The 6,114-nt window shown below is 38.3% G+C and overlaps 1 long non-coding RNA gene across 1 annotated transcript; it reads right to left on the reverse strand.

The window, feature by feature from the left end:
* Window positions 1-2,213: 2,213 nt before the first annotated feature.
* Window positions 2,214-5,457, reverse strand: LOC124992418 (uncharacterized). The gene is made up of 3 exons (XR_007110122.1): window positions 5,276-5,457; window positions 3,027-3,556; window positions 2,214-2,620 (listed from the first exon to the last, which is right to left on the reverse strand). It is a non-coding gene; the product is annotated as an uncharacterized LOC124992418 (long non-coding RNA).
* Between the last annotated feature and the right edge of the window lie 657 nt (window positions 5,458-6,114).

The following is a 6,114-nucleotide window of genomic DNA, read 5'->3' on the forward strand; positions in this document are numbered from 1 at the left end:
GTTGGGGCATGACTACTTGATTCATTGGCCTCTTAGTAACTAGCTGCTCCCCAAGTCTATTTCGTCTTTTTCTCAGATACACAGCAAAACTAGGGTTCCTGGCGTCTCTTACAGTTAGTTGTGCTGATGGAAATGACTTCTGAATAATGAAAGGTGATTAGAAGTAATGCAAACCTTGAGGAGTTGCCTATAAGAACCTTCCACAGGAAATCCTCCCTATCCTTTCGCCCATGGACACCATCTTAGAAGTTCTATGTGAAAACGAAGGAGGCAGGAGATAGAAGGAATCTGTGTGCTTGGATCATAACTTGGAAAGTGAGAATAAAAATCTATAACCAAGAAGAGCTAAACTGGGCACAGTGTTGCATACCTGCAATTCCAGTAGCTCAGGAGGTTGAGGCAAGAGGGTTGAAAATTCAAAGTCAGCCTCAACAACTTAGCAAGGCCCTAAGCAACTTAATGAGACCCTGTGTCAAAATAAAAAATAATTGGGCTGAGAATGTGGCTCAGTGATTAAGCACCCCTGGGTTCAGTACTTTGTACCAAAAAACAAACAAACAAAACAAAAACCCTATTTTGAACACATGTGGGAAATGTCTGTTGTCTTAGCTTACCAAGATTTTGATTTTGTTTGTTCAGAGACTATTATCCAAACCCAGAGTTCAACGAACTATGACCCCTGGGTCAAATCTAGCCCTTGACTTGTTTTAGTATAACCCCATGAGGAGGTTTTTAAATCTTTTTACACTTTAAAAGTGTTAAAGAAGAAAAGAATATGCGACAGAGGCCATAGGTGACCCACAATGTCTAAAATATTTGCTATTGTGCACTTAGCAGAAAAAGTTTGCTGATTCCTGTTTAAACCAATATAGAGATTTCCTATGACAGAGACCTTGAATCCTAGACAGATATATAGTCTTCTAATCATATGACAAATAACTTTTCAGATGCAAATGAATTTAAATATGTTGAAAAAAAAAAAAGACTATAGATTTCCACTTCCAGAAAAAAAAGGAATCATGGTGATTGGCTTTACATTTTGATCTAAAACAATTACAAACTCTCAAGCCTCTAAATATATGTTTTCAAGATATTGAACATTAGTCAATGAACAGTGATCTCAGAGAGATGAGAAGCAAATGGTGAGCTGTGTGCTCACCCAGCCCATTGCCTGGAGAATGCCCAGGCCTTGTGTGTGCATGTGCACATGGGTGCATCTGAGGGGACCCACTTGGGGCCTGGCAGCCTCTCCAACTGGAGGAGAGATACAGAGCTAGGTACCTGAGGAGTCCAAGTTTGGGAGAGCCATATTTAGAACTCTGGAGAGGTGGAGAGCCCCCACAAATAACCTGTTGAGCACTGGTTAGCACATTTATATGAGGAAATTAGCTGACTGTGAGGAACGACCCATTCAAGAGAGTGCAAGGAAACAATCCCCGTAGCTAATGCAGGAAGAACTGGGAATAGTGCCTATTTCCACCAGAGTAGGAACCTCATAATGCCTGGGCCATCTGCTAGAGTACTCAGAGGGATTTGCCCTAGCAGTAGGGCAGAACAGTCCCAGACCTAACAAAGTTTAAAAGCAAGCTCCAAAAGGATTAAACTTTTCCCACATAATTTACCTGCATCCCCCAAAAAATAAAAATCAAGGAAGTTTGTAGGAAAAAAAATTCAGTTCCTAGAAAGGTAAAATTTACAATGTGAGGCATCTGATAAAAATTACCATGGCAATTAAAAAATTGGGTGGAGGACTTGAACAGTCACCTCATCCAAGGAGATATAGGGATGGTTAATAAGTTTGTGAAAGATGTTCCTATGTAAATGTATGATTACACAAATGGTATGCCTTTACTCCATGTACAAACAGAGAAACAACATGTATCCCATTTGTTTATAATAAAAGTAAATTAAAAAAAGATGTTCCAATTTGCTAGTCATTAGAGAAATGCAAATTAAAACTACGATGAGATACCAAAGCATACCTATTAGAATATCAAGATTTAAAAAGAATGCTGATACTAAATATTGGTGAGGATATGGAGCAACAGGAACTCCACATTGTACAACCACTTTCAAAAACTGTTTGTAACATTTACAAACCATTGTAACATTTACACCACCTACAATAGGATAAAGCCACAAATTATAGATGCTTATTCAAGTGAAGTGATAGCTGGGATCCATACAAAGATTTGTACATGGATTTTTGTAGCAGCTTTATTTGTAATAGTCCAAAACTAGAAGCAACCCAAATGTCTATCACCAGAGTAATGAATATACAAATTGTGGTAAAACAAATTACCACAGAGCAGGTGGCTTAAACAATGGAAATTTATATTCTCACAGTTCTGGAGGCTAAAGGTCTTACAACAGGGTGTGGGCAGGTTTGGTTTTTTCTGGGGCTTCTCCCCTTGGCTTGAAGCTGGCTGCCTTCTTGCTGTGCCCATGCATGGTGGTCTTTTCTTGGTGCCTATGACTTTAATGACTCTATGTGTCCTAGACTCCTCTTCTTCAAAGGACTCCTATCAGATTGGATTATGGCCTCATTTTAACTTCATTCTCTCTTTAAAGGCCTTTATCTCCAAATATGGTCTGGTAGACTGGATTCTAGGGCTTTGACCTAGAAATTTTGGAAGGACATAATTCAGTCTATATAACACTATGTCATGGGAATTCTACTCAGAAAAAAATTGTTACATGCTACAACATGAATGAACCTTATAGTTATGCTGAATAAAACAAATCAGACAAGAATGACTGCATACTCTATGTCTCCACTTATACAACTTTCTGGAAATGGTTAAGTAGAGTGGCAGAAAGGAGATCATTGGTTGCATGGGTTGTATTTCAGTTGTTAAATATCTGTAGTTTATTGTATTTCAACTGAAATATAATACCTTAATAAACAAATCAGAGACATGAACATGTTATAGTTCTATTTATAATGCCTGGCAGGCCTACATTCACATTGCCATTTTATTATTCTAATAGTAATAATTAAGATAAGTACCCCACCACTGAATCACCCGTTTTGGTTTTATCTTCAGCACGTACTTTGCCAGTGGCACACCATTTTCCTCCTATCTTCTGGGGAAGAACTTTCCATCTTTTGGTAACTGTTCTCTCCTCCTCTAACCCAGGATACTGGAGGAATGCCCCTCCTTTAGGTGTGGTTGCTGGGCTGATGGGCGGGCCCTTGAACCTGGATGATCCATTCAGAATATTTCTGGGATTTTCTTACTAAGACTGGGAAGTAAATCTATGCTGAAGACTAAGGCATGGGGTGAAGGGTTTTCTGTTGGTGGCATCCATGTTTCTCTCCCTATGATGGAAGTCAGCATGGGCTGAGAGAATGAACCTAGGGCAGAGAAACTGAACTGAATGCTGGAGAGAGAGAACTAGCATTGTCTGAGGGTCTCGTTCTGGCTCCAGTTGTTGCTGAGAATCAGCGATATCCCCAATCTTTCCATGTTGTTGTTGTTTTCTCCTCTCATTGTTCCTTATTCTTCTTGTGTGAATAATTTCCTCATTTATCCAATTAATTTAATGGAGTCTCCTGTCATATCAAACAGTATCAACAGTTATTGTGTATTTAAGAAATGTATTTCTAATTTCTATTTCCTTCAATGACTGAGCTGCCATAGCTCTGAGTAAATAATTGGAGGTGGGTCTGACCAAATCGACAATTCCATTTAATTTCAACAAGTTTATCAAATACCTACTAAACCTAAGGCATTGTATTATATGCTGAAAGACATTCTCATCAAGAATGCATTTAGACAGACATTCAAATTTTAAATAGCTAAGTAATTTTGAGACTTCCCACTGTAAATAATTTTGTAGCAAAACTCTCAGGTGTACATTGCTGGAAAAAAATATAAATGGAGCCCAAATTTAACTCACTGGAAATATGTGACCAGGGGGAGATGAAAGGCAGTGGGTAATAACTTTTACTTTCCTAGAATCCTCTGGATTCCAAGCCACCTGTGGACTAGACCTGGCTCCTAGACTTTATCTTTCATGGTAACTTACACCATAATCAAGAGAAAGCTTTTTGGTTCCAAGGAATTTTAATTTAATAAGATTCTCTGAATTCAGTTACCCATTTTTCTCTATTACCCTGAGCCTCTAGGAATTATAAAAATGGTACAAATGCTATAGCTTTTCATTAGAGTGTTTCTGTTTCATTTTGTCTCATTGCTTGTTTATTCTTTAAATTTTTCTTTTGCACATTGCAGCTGACCAGTTATTTTCTCAAAAGTTTAAGGAATAAAAACAGGTCATTACAAGGCTGTTTTTCTAAAGCATGGTGGTGATGACAGAGTTAGGTGTCCAGTTACCTCTTCTCCCTCATGTTAAGTTAGATGGTCCTGGGAACATGCCTTAGGAATGATCGGATCAGAGCAGAGAAGAACAAAGTAAGTAATAGTATTTAATAAATGCCTATCAACTTATTACATAGTGAGACGTATTCAGAAATTCTATGACATTCCAATACAAAGCCATTTCTCTAAGATGATTCTTTAATAAAGCAATACAAAAGCACACACATTTGGAAAGGTTTCAGGGTTTCTGTGTTTTGTTTTTTGAGGTAAGCATAAATTTGCTTCTTTACATTTGTTTGAATGAGTACCTAATCAGAACTATTCCTAACTCATCAGCCCAGGAGAAGAGTCCTGTATTATTGATGCCAAAATATACTTTTGTTACATTTTCATATTGTCAAACTGTGACTCTTTACCCCAAGAGGACCTTTTGGCATCATTAAAATACCTTACTTTTCCATTGCTCTCTTTCAGAGGATTTATTTCACGTACACCTTATTATTTCTAATGACAGCACAGCATTTGTCGTACAGTTAACTGTCGTACGGTTACGTAGCACTCAGAAAAATTTGAAATATTAGCGAGATGAGGTATGGTTCTTAGGATGCCTGCTCATCCTCCTTACTTGATTATATCTTATAGTCTCACTGTCTCACTTCCTACCTATAAAGCAAGACATTAAATTTACTCAGTACGTTCTGTAGGGGTGACTTGTGGGATTAATGAAGACTATCAAAAGTAATACTTTTTAGGAAGTGAAAATTGAAAGGTTGATCTGTGACACAGGTGTGAGATAGGAGAGACTTGAGACTCAGTTTGCTTATTTGTAATATGGGAATGATATCAATGTCACAGGGTCATAATGACAATAAATCTTCAATGATGAATGAGAAAGCATCCACCTCTGAAAACTTTAGAGCTGAAAGGAGTCAGTGAATATCAGTACCTACCTGGCTTTCTCCTCCAAGTCTTCCCTGTCTCCTTGCTTTGTCAGTTCTTCCTTCCCCACTGCGGGTCCCCAGGAAACTTGTGTTTCCTTCCTTCCTGTCAAAGCTCAGCTTTCAAATCCTTCCTTCACAACATAGTGTCAACAGCCAGTAGATGCTAAAGAACATTTTAGCAGGCAGTGGGTTTCCAGCTGTCTGCACCTGGGTGGGGTGAGATAAAACCCAGTGCACATGGGTATTCATTTACCTTGCCTACCTACTCATTTACCTGGCATGAGTCTACCTTGATGATTGGCAATAACAGGGTTGATACCTAGAATATTTAGCAACTGGTTCTTCCTCATCAGAATGGATGCAAGCAGAAAACAACTGGTCTGGCCAAAGAGTGAATATTGGCTCTGTTGATCTTGGTAAATCATTTTAACAGATCCTCGTGTTCTTTGTTCTGTTACTTGTGCAATTCATTGTTGTAGTAGGAGCTATGGGGTAATAGAAAAGATCTGGGATTGCAACTTCCATTCATATTCTGACTCTGTCATTTCCAAGCTGTTCAACTCCATCTCAGATTTATCATCTCCAAAGGAAAATTGTTCTACTCACTTCATAGGGTTTGTTTGTTTTCAGTCCAGTTCTAAAGAGATTTAAAAAAAAATTTTTAGAAGAGATGGGAATCTTGCTGGTGGTCCAACCTAACCTCCAACTCCCAGGTTTAATAGATCCTCCTTCCTCAGTTTCTGGAGGTAGCTGGGGTTCAAATGTGAACACCACATCCAGCTTCAAAAGAGATTTTTACATGGGGTTATTTTATAATGAGAAGAATGTGATAGAGATATTAGGTTTTA

This window comes from Sciurus carolinensis, chromosome 9, assembly GCF_902686445.1.
Source record: "Sciurus carolinensis chromosome 9, mSciCar1.2, whole genome shotgun sequence".
NCBI lineage: Eukaryota > Metazoa > Chordata > Mammalia > Rodentia > Sciuridae > Sciurus > Sciurus carolinensis.